The 17,309-nt window shown below is 46.8% G+C and overlaps 1 protein-coding gene across 1 annotated transcript in view; it reads right to left on the minus strand.

Annotated features, from left to right (window-relative positions):
• Positions 1 to 9,250, minus strand: part of IL31RA (interleukin 31 receptor A) — a 201,815-nt gene extending 192,565 nt beyond the window's left edge. Inside the window, exon 1 of the mRNA XM_029619639.1 lies at positions 9,160 to 9,250. The gene's annotated coding sequence lies outside the window, so the exon portion shown is untranslated. The remainder of the gene's footprint in view (positions 1 to 9,159) is intronic.
• Positions 9,251 to 17,309: the final 8,059 nt, after the last annotated feature.

Below are 17,309 nucleotides of genomic sequence, written 5' to 3' on the forward strand. Positions count from 1 at the left end.
TGACAAAGGATGATTCTACTGCTCCTGCCTGTAGGAGAGCAGAGAGCTCTTTGAGAAGTATGTCCTGTAGGATGGATGAACCCCATGATGGACATAGGGGAGAGTCCTCCGGGATTTCTCTGAAGTTCAGTCGATATCCCTGATGAACAATAGTGAGAACCCATCGGTCCGAGGTGGGCAAAAGCAGAGATGTCTGCCCCCCACTGGGGGATCAGGTGACAGGGGAACAACATACTGACTCATGCTTCCTCATCCCCAGTCAAAACCCCATAACTGGGGCCTGTTGGGGGCCAGCTGGGGTCTAGGAGTTGGCTGTTGGCAGGAGCAACCCTTGAAAGCAGAACGGGGTGTGTGAGACCAGGAAGCAGGGGGAATAATATTTTGCTGCCTATAGAAAGACCTCCTAGAACTGGGGGAGGTTTCCGTGCAGAGGACGGTAGATCTGAAGCACTGGCTGATAGCTGTTCAAGGGTTTCATGGTAATCCTTCAACTGGGTTACCGCATTCCTAACCTTTTCCCCAAAGAGATACTCTCCTGTACAGGGGAGGTCAGCCAACTTCTCCTGGACCTCTGGTCTTTAGTAGGAAGCACAGAGCCAAGCCATCCTATAGGCACCAATGCCCATAGCAGCCACCCTGGCAGTGGTCTCAGACTTCGTAGGTGTATGCTTCGAGACCTTGTTGTGTGATGGTGGACAACGACTCTTGCTGCGGGAGATGTTCCACAAGTTCTTGGACCTGCTTTCATCGGTTCCAATTGTACCGAGTCACGTACAATTGGTAAGAGGCTATCCGGGCGATGAGCATGGTGCCCTGAAAAAACTTCCTACTCAAGGCATCGAGCTCCCTATGCTTTCACCCTGGAGGGGTCGAGGCATGGATGTGGGAGTATTTGGCCCGTTTGAAAGCGGACTCCATTACCACAGACTGGTGGGGGAGATGGAAACTCTTGAAGCCAAGGCCTGTGGCACCAAATAGGTGGCATCCGCCTTTCTATTTACTGGGGCGATGGATATCAGGTGTTGCCACATCTGAAGAAGGATATCCTTAAAAATATTGTAGATGGAAACAGTCACTGTCTCCTTTGGGGCATCGACAAATTGGAGGACCTCTAAAATCATATGCTTGCATCTTCCTCCATGAGAAGCTGGAAGGGGATGGCCTCAGCCATGGTCAGTGCAAAGCCCGCAAAGGAGAGGTCCTACAGGGGAGACTGATACCTTTCCTCCAAGGGCAATGACTCCGAGAGAGTATCAACAGAAACCTTAGAGAGACTCTGAAGAGTCATCACCCCACGGATCATAGGGACCTTCCTCCTCGCTGAGGTGCCCATGGAAGCTATGCAGGTGAGGTCTTTGCAAATCCCCAGACCTAGGCACCGAGGGCCTTCGAAGGAACAAGAGGTACAGATGGAGCAGATGGTCCCGATGGAAGCAGGGGCACCGAGGGCCCTGGGAGGCCGGACAGCCTGGTCACCAGATGGCATGCATCTTCCTCCTCGGAGGATGCAATCATGGGAATCGCACCCAAGGGGGGCATCAGTGGCCATTGGTGAACCGAGGGACCCTCAGGCATCAGGAGTGCTCGAGCAGGGGCACCAAAATGGATGGTGTGGGCTCCAGCACCGGTATGGGGGCCGATGGCAGGGACAGTTCAAAGCTCCATAGGGCTCAGAGAATTGCACAGTGCGATCCAACTCCTCCTGGAAGTCCGGTGAGGAGAGGACTGATGGAGAGCGACGAGGCATCACCGGCACTACCTCGGAGCTCCAAGGAGGCACGGTGCCCGGTACTGGTGGGGAACGCCTGGGACTCCCGGGCCTGTTGGGTGTGCCTCCTCACCATGGGGTTGTTTCAGCAGTGGCCCGGCAGCTTCCAGTGCCGCACCGAGACTGATGCTATATGTAGATGGTGACCGGTATCTGTGTTTCAGGGATTTCCCACAATGCTTGGCCCGGTCTTTCCCTGGCGCTAAGAAAGTCAAGGATCCCGATGCCCTTGAAAGTGGAGAGACCATGGAAGAGCAGTCAGTATCTCCACGGTCCTTAGACGATGTCGCTGGGGGAGTGGAAAGGGAAAGCATGTCCAGCGGTTCCCCTCAACCCCAGGGTGTGGATGGAGCACACTTTTTGAAGTCAAAAAGTTTCTCTATTTTATCAAGACATGCACGACGGCCCTTGAGGGTCAGCTGGTCTCACAGCTGACACCCTTGGATGCGGGTCCGTGATGGACATGGTCCATGGGCACTGGGGGCACCAGCAAAAACCAGATGACGCCATGGAAGAAAAAACAACCGGCAAGCAGACGATGGCTAGTGGGACACAGGAGTGACACCAGGAATAGACTGCAGAGAAGGGTCAAAAATTAACCTACCATGCTGAGTTGGAGACAATGTCTTGAGAAGGGGACCCGGCCTTTGGATGGAGAAAAAAACAGGAGAAGACAAGAAAAAATGCACTTAAGAGCTGAGCTCCAACACAGTGTGGCAAATGCACCACAGAAAAGAAGAGACTGAAGGGGGACCTTGCGTGGACATGCAGATGGCCTGCTGGGCATGCTCAGTGTACCAGTCAAAGCTTCTAGAAACTTTGACAAAAGTTTTCTGTGCCGGGCTCCATCTGATGATGTCACCCATCTGTGAGGACTACCATCCTGCTTGTCCTAGGAGAAAGATCTTAATAGTGAATATGTAAATCAAAAATGGAATTATTTTAAAACAAGCAAATCTTTATTTTGCTTTCCATGCATTTTATTTGAAAAGTGACATGATCATTAGCAAATCCAAAGACGTTTTCAACATGGACACACTTGTACCATAGTATTCCACAACATGAAAATGTATTTGACAGTCATGAAAAGTTTTTAAAGTGGAAATCAATGGAAAAAAACTAATAAAAACTCCTGGACTTATTGATGATGCTCTGCAAAGAGCAATTTATTCAAAAAAAGAAAGATGGAGACAAATACAGAGAATAATTTTGTATGTAATTTTATTTTGTGCAGAGAATAATCCTCTTAGAAGTTCAGATGAGATTATTGGAATCTAAAGGCTGGGATATTTCTGAACCTTATAGAACTGATAAGTCACTACAGTCATGAACTAAAGCAACACATTACAAACCATCGAAAAGGACGTGTTTATTTATACAATAAAATTCAAAATGAATTTGTATGTTTATTAGGGGATGCTGTTCGTGATGAGATCATTTCAAGAATAAAAAAAGGTCAAATATTTGATTGTACCCCTGATATATCTCGAACAAATGTGCCAAATAATTTGATATGTGCATGTCAACAATGGAAAATTTTCAGTGGAAGTTATTGATTTCTTTCATATAGCTAAAAAAACCCCAACAAAAACTGGTAATGGGCTAGCTAAAGAAATTTATTTATTTTTAGTTTTTATATACCGATCTTCCTGCATTAGATGCAAATCAAACCGGTTTACAATGAACAAAAAACTTGCCTGTAGGCATTACATGGAACCATGAACGTCTAAGAAACTTTAAGTAACATAGTCAGAGAAATGAATAACCAGATAAACAATTTGAATTACATAGTAATCAAGGTAAATTTAAAAAAAAAAACAAATTTGAATTACATAGTAATAAAGGTCACAAGTAATAAAGGTCAACAAATGATCGATCCAAATTAATTGTGCTTGGATCAATTAGAGAGGAGGAAATAAGATGATGTGCAGAAAAAGAGTTGTGAATAGCGGAAAAATAAAAGGGTATCTGAGGGTCTCTTCAAAGGGAACCTGAGTAAGAGAAAAAAGCAGAAATGAGAGAGAAACTAATAACAAACCAAACCATACTTGTGAAAGAAATGAACAGGGATGTGTTGCGAAAGATGGAGAGAAAGCTTTAAGCTAAAAAATTTGTGACACATTGTTGAAGTATGGCATCAACATTAGAAATACAAGGGGCAAATGGTACAACAATGGGGCCAGCAAGGCTGGAAAATACAAAGGTGTTAAGTCTGAATTTTACAACTAAGTGAATTTGCAAAATTTGTACCATGTTTAGCCCATGATCTTAATTTAGCTTGTGTGCATGCTGCCATGATCAGCTTCTTCGGGATAGCTCAAAAAATGCTTTACTTTTTTTGCTGGCTCTACTAACCACTGGTAACTATTGACAACTACTTTAAAATTTTCACTGAAAAGCCACACAGATACAAGGTGGACATAAAAAACACAAGCCTTCAAAGCATTACACTTACAAATCACTGAAGTTTGAAAAGTCTTATAAAATATTGTGAACAAAGCAAGATCACAAAGTCTGCTTTTACATAGTTGATATTTTTTGTGCATTCTTAATCAAGCTGATCATGTCAATCAAGCTTTAGGAACCAAAACCTGTTATGATTGCCCGCTGCGGGAGGCCCACGGGGCAGCCCTCTCACCTTCCCAGCTGGACCTCAGCGCTCAGTTCTCAGTCATTGGCAGCAGTCTGCCGCCAGCTCCGACCTCGGACCCCTGCCAGTGTCCCTGATCCTGCCTGGGACCTCCAGCCAGGATTCCAACTCCAAACAGGCCTCTCCACTTGCTCCGCAGAGAGACGCCGACAGCACTGCGCCCCCTCCTAGGCACGCGCGCAACTCTAATGCTTTTAAAGGGCCCGCGGCTGGAACCTGGCTGCGGACCAGGATGCTGACGTCATCACCCTCAGCGTAGTTAAGCTCGGGCAGCGCTCCTAAGCGTTGCCTTTGCAACAGGTCTCCTTGGTTCCCTGTTGATAGAGTGCTCGTTGCTACTAGAGTTTAGTCTCTGCCTGTGTTCCTGATTCCTCATTGTTCCTGGTTCCTTTTTCCTACCTTGTTCCTTGCTTCAGATTGACTTCATGGACTTTGACCCTACTTTGCCTGACTGCTTTGTGACTATCTCCAAGCCTGACCTCTGCTACGTCCGTCCTCGCCTGCCTTCTCTGTGCCTGACCTCTGCCACGTCCGTCCTCGCCTGCCTTCTCTGTGCCTGACCTCTGCTACGTCCGTCCTCGCCTGCCTTCTCTGTGCCTGACCTCTGCCACGTCCGTCCTCGCCTGCCTTCTCTGTGCCTGACCTCTGCCACGTCCGTCCTCGCCTGCCTTCTCTGTGCCTGACCTCTGCCACGTCCGTCCTCGCCTGCCTTCTCTGTGCCTGACCTCTGCCACGTCCGTCCTCGCCTGCCTTCTCTGTGCCTGACCTCTGCTACGTCCGTCCTCGCCTGCCTTCTCTGTGCCTGACCTCTGCTACGTCCGTCCTCGCCTGCCTTCTCTGTGCCTGACCTCTGCTACGTCAGTCCTCGCCTGCCTTCTCTGTGCCTGACCTCTGCTACGTCAGTCCTCGCCTGCCTTCTCTGTGCCTGATCTCTGCTACGTCAGTCCTCGCCTGCCTTCTTTGTGCCTGACCATTGCTACGGATAACCTTACTATAGACTCTTGTCCAGAGTTCTACGTTGCTTGCCACAGCTTCCATTGGCTGCCAGCCTCCATCTAAGTTTGACAGCAATACCTCTGCCTCTATTCTCTGGATGTTGTCTTTCAAGACTTCGGCCTTCCTTTGCTCAAGCACCTTCAGTTGCTCCTTGTTCCCTGGTGCTTGGGTTCCAGTTCTGCAACCTGTCTTTGATAGACTTACGCCAGCTGCTGGCTGCTGTCCCTGGGCTGAACCATCTACTATCTAGAGGCCCGCCTGCCAACCCCGGCACCCAAAGGCTCAACCCGAGGGGAACATGGCTGGTATAGGTGAAGCTCCAGTGGCCTCTAGCTTCAGCCTACTCCACCTGCTGACGGTGGGGACCCGTGGGCCCTTGCCACGGGTTGCGTCAACCCCACCTCAGCCCAAGAATCCACCTCCAGTGCAACAAAATCCTTAGTATAATTCAAGCAAGTCAAAGATTCATGGGCTTATAAGTGCTTTATAAAAAAAACAAACAAGTGTGAAATGTGTGATGTTTTTCTGTACACTACTCAAGCAGCTGAAAAGATGGAAATACCAACATCATTTCCAGAAAGGAGAAGAAAAAATAGAATTTTATGAAATCAGCTGATGAAGGCTCAAGTTAATCTGCAGAGCAACACTTTTAGAAACTTTTAGAAACTTATTACATGGCTGACAAATTGGCAATATAAAAAATTAAATTACATTTCATCTGACAATTTCTATCAGGTCTTCACTTACAGGTATGAATTCATATGACTTAAAAAAATAGCAGCTGCTGATCTAGCATAGAAATATAAAGAAGATTTAAATGCTTCAGAAATGTCTTCAGAAATAAGCTTCAAGCATCACGTTTTGTCAATATTGTCAACCATATAATCAGCTACTTCATTTCATCTTCTTCAGCTGAATAGAGAGCATTACAAATTTTTCTTACACTACCAATTACTGTTGCTACTTATTAAAGGTCATTTAGTAAATTTAAATTAATTAAAACCTACTAAGATTAATATGGCCTCTGTTGGAAACAGTATGCTGGACTTGATGGACCCTTGGTCTGACCCAGTATGGCAATTTTTTATGTTCTTAAAGTATTTTCTCATCCTGGTTTTAATAATTCTTTATCTGCAATATTGAATCTGCCATCTTGTTTGTTATAGGACTTTATCCTACTTTCCAATAGTTATTTTAACTCAAGATTTCACAACTATTCTCCAGGTATTTGTTTTGATTACAGTAAATCTGTGTTAATTGGGAACCTAGGAGTAATAATTGACCCAGAACTAAACATGAAACACATTTCACAGAAACTAAAAGAAGGTTACGCCAAACTAATGGTTCTCAGAAAACTGAAACCCTTACTAACTCTGAACAATTTCCACACAGTTTTACAAGCAATGATATTCGCAAGCACAGACTACTGCAACTCTCTGCTATTAGGATTACCTCAAGCTACCATTAGACCGCTACAAATACTACAAATACTATAAAATTCTGCCGCGAGAATATTAACAGGCAAGAAAAAAAAGAGACCACATCACAGGAACACTTGTTGTTCTACACTGGTTACCTATTGAACAAAGAATACAATTCAAAGCTCTGTGTATAATTCATAAACTAATCCGTGACGAAAAGGCCGACTGGCTTAACACAGCACTTCGAGTACATGTACCACACAGAAACTTAAGATCAGCTAATAAAGCACTACTAACTGTCCCCTCTGTTAAATCAGTGCGCCTCACTCAAGTAAGGGAGAGAGCCCTGTTGCTGGCTGGTCCCGTGCTATGGAACTCCATACCACTCGAACTTAGATTGCAAAGTAACCTGAAGCTATTTAAAGCTAATCTAAAAACCTGGCTTTTCAAACAAGCTTTTTATAAAGACAAAGAGAAAGAGGAAACCAAGGAATCATTTTCTTTTTTTAATCACCACAAACTACATTTTAACACTAGACTTGAATTGATTTACCATTTTTCAACCAACATTTAAGCCTTATTCATCATATAGCTATATTATTAAAATTGTTACCGTTCCACGTTGGCACATGTATAACTTGTAATTTATACCAATTTACCATGAATATCCTTTGGTGCCTTTATGTAAACCATTGTGATGGTGAAATAACTTAATGACGGTATAGAAAAGTTTATAAATAAAATAAATAAATAAAATGTTGATTACATACCTTACAGCTGTTACAAAATGCAGCTGCCTGGTTAGTGATGATTAGCGAGCTTTGAGAGTGTGTTTTACTAATGTGTTCTCAGTTGCACTGGCTCCCAGTAGCAAAGAGAATTAAGTTTAAAATCTTAATCCTCATTTTTAAGTCTATAAAAAGGGGAGAGTCCTTCTCATCTTTGTTTTAAGCTCATTAAAAATGTCTTTCTTTGTGTCTGCAAGATGATTACTTGACATTCCATCTTTTAAGCATATACGCCTAGTTGAAACTTGTGTAAAGCATTCCCCATTATCAGTCCTATGCTATGGAATGCTTTGCCACGACATTTACACCTGATCTCAGATGTAAAACTTTTTCGTAAACAGCTAAAAATGTTATTTCAGGAGTTTTTTTTTTGCAAATTTGAGATTTAATTTTTTATGTTTTATCTGTTTTAAAAACAATTTTTGTATTTGGTTTTATTTTCAAAGTCTGTTTTACTGTGCACTGCTTAGTTCAATTGATTTGTTTTAAGTAGTTTTAAAAAAAAAGCTTATAAATCAATAAAAGAAGATTACTAAGCTTACAAGAACAAAGCATTTACTCCAACCACCAGGTTCTTCCTCATACCAATACACTAAAGAAATATTCAAATTCATGCAAAAATATTAATTGTACCATGCCAACAACTTTAACACTCTCTAATCAATGCCATTTTCAAGCAGAGTCAGCTGGAACACAATGATTGCTTGTACTTATGAATCCAATTATATAATGTTGCTTAATAAAATGGTACCTAAAATCTAAGCAGCAGAGCTCCCATTGAACTTGCTGCTAGTTTACGTGAAACCCTATAGAATTAACAGGCTACCAGAAAAACACTCCATCCGAATTGTATTTCCCCCACATACACAACATGGAAATATGAGAAGGCTGAAAAAGGCATGAACCTTTAAAATCACTGAGAAAATGCTAATGGTTTGAATCAAAAAGCTTTTTACCCAAATAACTAAGAACAGGAGAAAAACAAAAGGAAATAATTTTCAAAATGATGTACATAAAAGTAGCATTTATCATAGCAATTTTTAAAGCCCATTTAAGTGCATAAAACCTTTTGAAAATTCAGCCCTATGGAGTGAATTTCCAAAGGAGTTATTCACATAAAAGTAGCAATTTTCAAAAGCCCATTTATGTGTGTAAAACCCAGTTTTATGCACTTAAATCCTTGTGAAAATTACCTCCTGAATTAAAATTCTATATTTTTAAAATGGACACTTTAAACCAAAAGAAACTTTACATTATGATAGATTAACATCTTCGTATAAAATGTCTGTGCAGAGCCGGAAACCAGTGATATAATAAAACTAAGCCTCTATTTCCTGTATCTATCCCTCCCTTTACATGCAGATGAAAATTCAAGCTGCACACACAAACTTCAGAAACTTCACAAAGCACATGGTAAAAGCAAGGAAGCACAGAAAGAAAATCAGTAATACATACTCTAATGTAGCCTGCAGCTCCAGCCAGGCAAAACAACTCCCAACAGTACTATATGAGCCCTTTCAGACTCCTGGTCCTTACCTGGCTCCCTCAGTTCTTTTCTCCAGTTAATTTTCCTTTTCCCACCCCCGAACACACACTATTCCCACTGTATCAGCATTACCATTCTCAGGCAGCCCCAGCTCTGCTGCTGTTCCTCTTTTTCTTGCAAACACATCCACTCTTAGCAATTGCCTGCACCACCCACTGGACCATTTTTCCCCCTCTTTTATTCACCTAAATACTGAAACAGCCTTTAATTTCTCTCTCCCTTTCACCGTCCAGCCCTATCATGTGCATACAATTTTTCCCTACTAAAAATTTAGTGATACAATATGATCTTCATTACAATATTTACCTAGTATCATTAGTCTTATTTCATGTATTATGCTAACAATTCTGATTTGTAGGCACTATTTTTTTTTTTTTTATCATTTAATACTATTAGAAGAAAGGCCCTTTTTACACACATTGTTGCAACAGTGGTTTATGAAATAGATCAAAATATCTTGACAAACCTTCAAAAGGTCTAGGTAAAACTTCTTTAGCATTTCCACTAAAGGAATTAAAGAGCATTTGGGGAAATTTAGAAATCTTATATTAAACTAGCAACTGTACCCGTTCTACGCCCGGGCGGCGAGCCTTTTTATTGGCACATATGCTCTTGTATGGAAGCGTTAGCTGAAAAGGAAAAACTAAATTGTTTTCACCCAGGGCAAGGGACGTGGAGACATTTGCTAAAGTCAAGGCTGGCAAAGTTTATTTACCAAGCTGTCTCTCGCACTTCCCCACACTCCCTCTCCTCTCACACATTCTCACCGGCATCCCTCTCCCCTCATATAGGCTCTCTCTCTGAAACCCACAAGCATCCCCCCACCCACCCCCCTCTTACCTCCCATGCTCTCTCTCACACCCTCCCCACCCCTCTTACCAACCATGCTCTCTGTCACACCCCTCTCTCACACACACACATTCTCTCTCACCGGCATCTCCCCCCCCCCCCCCATGCTCTCTCTCACACCCTCCTGCTCTCTCTCGCCCTCCCCTCCCCACATTCTCTCTCACCGGAAGACTATTCAAAACCAGAAGGACAGCACCCATCGCGGGACAGGCAGTGCAAGTTTTACATATCTGTGTACTGTTTTTATACTTTGAAAATGGTTAATAAACATTACATTAAAAAAAAAAAAAAGACTGCGGCATGCCGCGGGACCCGCGCCGTTCACGGCAAAGATAAAGGCCCGGTGCGCCGTTCGCAGCGAAGATGAAGGCCTGGCACGTCGTTCATGGCACACGGGGGCCTTCCTTTTTCGCCTTGAGCAGAAAATAGCAGCGGAGACCCCGGCATGCAGCTAACAGAGCGTGTCTCGCGGCGCACGCTCCGTTTGCGGCGAAGATGAAGGCCCGGGCGCACTGATCGCGGCACATGAGAGCCTTCCCGTTTTGCCACGAATGGCGCGCCGGGCCTTCATCTTCGCCACGGAGTGTATGCCGTGGGACACGCTCCGTTCGCGGCATGCCAGGCTCTCCTCTGCTATTTTCTGCCTGTCCCGCGATGTCCGCTGTACTTCTGGTTTTGAATAGTCTTCCGGCGAGGGAGGAAATCTGCGGGAAGGAGGAATTCTGCACAAAATCTGCATTCCGCATTAGCACTGAATTCCCCCAGGAATACCTCTTGTAGTTGGTGTTGTGACATGGCCGCTGTACGATGTGTTTGAGCCTCCAAGGCGGCCAGGGAGCTGCCTGCGCCATCTATCAGTGGGTTGGGGATCATGCGAGAGCCTGTCAAATTTCTACACATTTCTACGCGCATGGAACATAGCCTCAGCCCCCCGATGACGACTGGCCCGGGGTTTCACTGCCCAGGCTGGCCCAGGAGATACCACGTGGTCTGCTGAGCTCTGCTCTGTCATGGCCGCGCTCAGCAGACCACGCGACTAGAGCGACCGGCCCACTGGGGGATGCCTGATCCCCCGATAGGCCAATCCGCCCCTGCCCATCAATGAAAGAATTGATGGGCAGGGGCGGATTGGCTCCATATGGGATTTATGGTAGTTAAACAGAAATCCCAGGGATATGTAGTAGATTTATAGTTAGTCGTGGAGAATTTAGAGCTCCTTGCTTGGATTGACTCCTATTAGACAGTTGTCCATGCAAGGAAAAATGTAAATGATGTTTTGCTATGTAGAGAAACAGCAGTGACTGCTAGGCATTTGGTGAAATACACAAGTTGTCGAAGCTAGTGTGAACAGCAGAACTTGGCATTGGAGTGTTGTTGACTCACTATGAAGCACATAGAAAGACTAGAGGAGAGAGGCAACCCACTTACTGCGGTAAGGGAAGCACAGTGACGAGACACACCATTTTACTTGTCCCTCCTGAAGAAAGTTGTTGACATTTCTGAGGTCCAGAATGGGCGGAGAGCATCTGCTTTCTGTTGAAAGAAGAAATAGTGGGATTAAAAACTACCCCCCCCCCCCCCCATGCTTTGTAGCATTCGGGGGACTGTACCCTAAGCCCTGGTACTAAGTGGGATGGCCGCTCTGATAGCCGGCAAGGTTGAGAGACCAGGAGGTTGTCCAACTGGTGGAGCTGATGTAATCTGGATATCAGCTGGTCTCCTGCAGGAGTGTGAGCGGTAAAAGTCTTACCCGCATCTGTCTGCTGTGCAAGAAAACGTCGAGAGCTGTAGCTAGGTAGGCTTGCAATTGAGGCAGTGTCTGCTGGATCTTGTGTCTAGCAGATCAGCTAATGTATTTGGGACAGCCTGAGGGATGTAAACGTCCGGCTCAACTCTGTAAGCTGGCAAGGTAGTGCAGCTACAGAGGAGACAAGCTAGGCGTTACTGGCGCTTCCACATTATTTTGTGGTGGCTCAGTACCCGGCACCGGTGGGGGAACACCTTGGGTGCAGAGGAGCACAGGACTCATGAACCCGGGCCCTGCTTCGCAACTGGCTCAATGGACATTGACACCGGTGCGGAATAAGTATTCCTCGGAGCTCGGCTCGGTCATTCTCCAGCACCGAGTAAGATGCCACCGATGTCCTGGATTGCGTTGGTGGTGGACAGTCACAGTGCCGGTGACGATGATTGCCATGGTGCTCAGCCCAGTCTTTCCCCAGTGCCGAGGTGGATGCCCTCGTTGTCTTGGATGGCGAGTGGTGACGGACTGTCACCATGCCTGCACTGCTCCTGGCACTGTCTAGTGTCCTAGGATGATACGTGGCTTTGGTTAAGAACCTGAAGTATGGAGCATTTTGTTTAGTAGAGGGCATTGCGTTTAGGTGCTCAGATAGTATTGACTGTATCAATGGCGGCATTGAAGGCATTGGTGGCAACCTGGGCATCGATGAGGGATTCGATGGAATTCATAGAGGATTAGTGTCATCGATGTAAATATCAATGGCACTTAGAGAATAGATGCGGGTATCAATGAAAGCAGGACAGCATGGATGGAGGCACCGACGGTATCGATGGGGGCATTGACCGCAACGAAGGCACCAAGGGAATCGATGGAGGCATGGATGGGATGAGAGCATCGATGGCCTCGACAGCGGTCCTGGTGGCAACTGTAACTGTGGACGTCCCTATCCCACTAGCCCCAATAACCTGGTGGAGGATCGCAGGAGGACACTCGCAGGCTTTGTGGGGCTAACTGAGGATGAAAACATAGGGAGAAAGGAAGCCGCAATTCGGTTGGTAAGCCGGGGAAACAGTGAGGTGACAGGAACCGACCAAAAAACAGGACATAGTACTCACTGAGCGTTGATTAAATGTACACGAAGGGAGACCCGTGTAGGGAAAAATTATTTGTGAAGTATACAATCAAGTATTTCCATGAGGAAAAGTTGTGAGAAATTTCTCACAGAGCTCCTGAAAGTGATCCTAACTGCAGCATGGAAAAAAAAAAAAGACTGAAGGGAGACCCTTGGGGACACAGGGATAATGGTATGCTGGGCATGCTCAGTGCACTCAGTGTGCCAGTCAAAGCTTTCTAGAAAATTTGACAAAGTTTTCCGTGATAGGGCTCCGTCCAGTGACGTCACCCATATGTGAGGACTACCATCCTGCTTGTTCTGGGAGAAGTTAATATTCCGGTCCAACTCTGGTTAAGGAGGGTTTTCAGGGACCCTCCTTCACAGGTGTAATATTTGGGTCAAAACTACCATGTTTAACAATATTACATTACCTCTTCAGTGAAATAGGAAGAACTTTCCATCTGTTTGTAATTTAATATTCTATTATAATTATGTTTAGGTTGTATTCTTGAATTCTCCAGACAACTCAACACCAAAGTATTTAATACTATTCATTGTCTATGTTAATGGAAAGCAGAGTTGCTTTCCATTAACATAGTAACAGGTGTTCTCCAAGGTCAGCAGGATGTTAGTCCTCATACATGGGTGACAGCTTCCAATGGAGCCCGGCACAGAAAACATTTGTCAAAGTTTCTAGAAACTGACTGGCATATTGAGCATGTCGCTAACCATGCATCCACACGGGGTCCCTCTTCAGTCTAACAGAGTTCGCAAAAAAGAAAATAAACCAAAAAAAACCCAATTTTGCGGGGTGGCAGGTGGGGCCAAAAGGGGCAATTAAGATCATGGAGCCTTAATCCTGCTGAAGCTTCTGGAACGTTTTCAAGATGAGAGGAAGGGGAGAATAAGCATACAGCAGCCTGGTGCCCCAGTGAATCGAGAAAGTATCCGCTATCGATCCGCTCTCCTCCGGCCTAGAGAGCAGAAGCAGTCCCACCTTCCTGCTCTCCAAGGAGGCAAAGAGGTCTATGTCTGGGGGCCCCTAGGAGCAAAAGACCTGATTCGCTACCTCTTGACTGAGGGACCATTTGTGAAGCCGGAATGCTCGCCTCAAGGCATCCGCTAAGCTGTTGTCCACCCCGGGAAGATACACTGTCCTGAGGGTGATGCCGTTGTTGATGGCCCATGACTAAATATAGACCACCTCCTGACAGAGTGAAGGACCTCATTCCCCCATTTGTTCCGACTTGTTGGTCTGAACGAGAACCACCTTATTCAGGAGCTGCTCTCAGAAAACTTGTAGGGCATACCGAATCGCTCGCAGCTCCAAAAGGTTGATCTTGAGCTGAGACTCCTGCACAGACTAAAGCCCTTGGGTGTGGAGTCCTGCTACATGAGCACCTCCCCCCCCCCCCCCAAATCCGGGATGTGTCAGTGGTGAGGGTGGCTTGGGGTTGAGGGCTCCAAAAGGGGGACCACCCACCACTGGAGAGACTGTTGTAGTGGTGTTGTGACTAACACACAAGTTCGCAAGTCTTGAGTGGCCTGACACCAATGAGAACGTAATGTCCACTGTGCTCTGCGCATGTGCAGTGAAGCAAAGGGAGTGACATGCACCGTTGCTGCCATGTGGCCCAGACGGAGGAATTAGTGCGCTGAGACATGGGGAGATCTCTCGAGCTAGAGCCATGAGGGTCTACACCCTGTTCCGAGACGGAAAAGCCTTTGCTTGGACAGTGTCCAGTTGAGCCCCGATGAAGGGACGGTTGGGGGGTGGGATTTTGGATAGTTGATCTGAAATCCTAGGGTCTCCAAAGTTTGGATCATCATGCGCAGGGCGACCTGTGCCCCTTGTTGGGAGTTGCTCCTGATAAGCCAATCGTTGAGGTACGGGAAAATGTGAATCCTCCGAAGGTGGGCCCTGACAACTGCCAAGCATTTGGTAAAGACATGAGGTGCGGACACAGGCCAAAGTGCAGAACACGATACTGATAGTGATTCCTGTCAGCTAGGAATTGAAGGGTAATACCGATCCCCCTGAAAGATGGGGATATGGGCATACACATCTTTTAGATTGAGGGAACAGAGCCAATCTCCTGCTTTGAGAAGGGGTATCAGGGTGCCCAGCAAAACCATTTTGAACTTTTCCTTCACCAAAAAAAAAAAAAAAAAAGGTTCAAGGTTCTCAGGTCCAGAATGGGCCGGAGGCTACCAGTTTTCTTGGGGATTAAAAAATACCTGGAGGTGGAGGTGGTAGGCTGGGCGGAACAGGTTCAATTGTTTGAGCTAGTACAAGGGCAGAGTTCTCTGTCTAAAGTATCTTCAAATCAACTGTTACTCTCTCTATTGGGGATACGGAGGTGAACGGGGTGGAGGTTGCTGGAAATGCAACTTGTAACCTTGACACGATGGAGAGGACCCAAAAGTCCGATGTGATAGAGGGTCCATCGATCTGCAAACAGCTGGAGCTGACCCCCAACTGTGGGGGGGACGGCATCCTGCTGAGGTTGGCTTATGCTCCCTGTGGCAGGTTTCTGCAGTGGAACTGTAGTTGTCCGGGATGGCCGAGGTTGTCTAGGCTACTGGGAGTAGTCCGTTTGAGTCCTGGCCCACGGTGCGGGTGGGTAGTATTTGCGTGGCTGATAAAAAGGCTTCTTTGGGTATTGTCACGGGGGCTTCTTGGGTGGCTGGGTGTTAGAGCTACTAGCTAACAATTGCCGAAGGGTTTCCTGATAGTCCTTCAGCTGTGCCACCGCCTCTAATTCTGTCTCCAAACAGATTGTCTCCCATACATGGAAAATCAGCCAGGAAGTCCTGAATTTCAGAATATAAATCAGAGGCACATAGCTATGCTGTCCGCCTAGCCCTGATGCCCGCCACAGCTGATCTCATGGCTGTCTTGAAGATGCAAGCAGAGTGCACTTCGTGATGTTGCACTCAAGGGCCTGCTGCACAATTTTTTGGAAACCCTCCTGGAATTGCCGAGGCAGGTGTTTCACTGGACTCCAGGGCCTGTTTCCACAGATTCCGGGATTACTGACCAATGTATAATTGATAACAAGCAATTCGGGCAGATAACATTGCACCCTGAAACTCACAGTGGCCCAGGGCATCAAGGGCTCTATGCTCCCGCCCTGGAGGGGCTGAGGCATGGGTGCGGATTCTCTTCGCCTTTTTCAGAGCCAATTCCATCACCACTGACTGGTGGGGGAGCTGACGTTCAAAACCGGTGGTAGGCTGGACTAGGTAAACTGCGTCTGTCTTGCGATTCACTGGTGAACTGAGATTGGGTGCTCCCAAAGGCAGGCCACCAAGTCTTTGAATATGTCATGGACAGGTACCGTCACAACCTCTTTGGTGCATCTATGAATTGCAGAATTTCAAGCATCCTGTGCCTAGTGTCCTGCTCAGTTAAGAGCTGGAAAGGCACAGATTCTGCCATGGTCTTGACAAACCCCATGAAGGATATATCCTCTGGGGGAGATTTTCGGCGTTACTCCGGAAGAGAGGATTCAGAAGGCAGATCCTCCAATTCCTCCGTGGAGGAAATGGAACCTTCCCCTTCCCAGGGGTGATAGGGGGCCTCCCCTTCACTGTGTCCCTCCGGAGATGCGGGGGGTTGTGTCCGTGGTGTGGGCCTCGAAGGACCTGAGGGAGGAACCGAAGGCACCGGCAGGCCTCAAGGTTGCAGGATCACTGACGGATCCAATGGCGCTGGAGGAAGCGGGGGAACAGAGGACACCAATGGCATTGACCCTGATGGCGCCAAGGGAGTCGGAGTGCCAGAATGGTAAGTGCCCCCAAAATGGCACTGACCCCCCGATGACCCTTCCTCCTGAGTTGTCGCTCACCAGGATGGGGCCTGGTGGCGGTGGCTATGATGCTCCCCCCCTAGGCTGTGAAGAGGCCTGGGGCATTGGTGCTGATAGGACACCGAGCAACATATCGAGGCGTTCCTATAATGGTACAAGCACCAGCGTGGAAGGCTCTTGCAGCTGTGGCGGTCCTGGTGGAACTGGAGGCTTGAAGCCCTGCAGGGCCCGGCCGACTGCCAACTGCATGCGCCTCTCTAACTCCTCCTCAAAGGCAACTGAGGATAAGATGGCCTGAGGAGAAGGCGGAATCGGGACGTCCCCCGGGGGACAGAGCCCTCCACCGGTGTCTGTGGAGGCTGCCTGGAGGCATCAGCTGGGTTGGAAGGAATTGGTTCCTCCATCCTGGACCACTTGGGGGGAGGCACCAATGTCTATGCCTTCCCATGGTGTTTCTTTGACCTTTCTTGATGGTCATTGTGGTCCTTGCCCAGAACATTGTGAAGAACCCAACTGGGAACGGGACAACAGATTGTGGTTGGTCCCCAGCACCTAGGTTGGGGCCAGGGAAAGTGGGAGGTGGGTGAGCGACAGAGTTGAGACCAGGATCTCCTTTCTGAG

This window comes from Rhinatrema bivittatum, chromosome 1 (assembly GCF_901001135.1).
Source record: "Rhinatrema bivittatum chromosome 1, aRhiBiv1.1, whole genome shotgun sequence".
Classification (NCBI taxonomy): Eukaryota; Metazoa; Chordata; class Amphibia; order Gymnophiona; family Rhinatrematidae; genus Rhinatrema; species Rhinatrema bivittatum.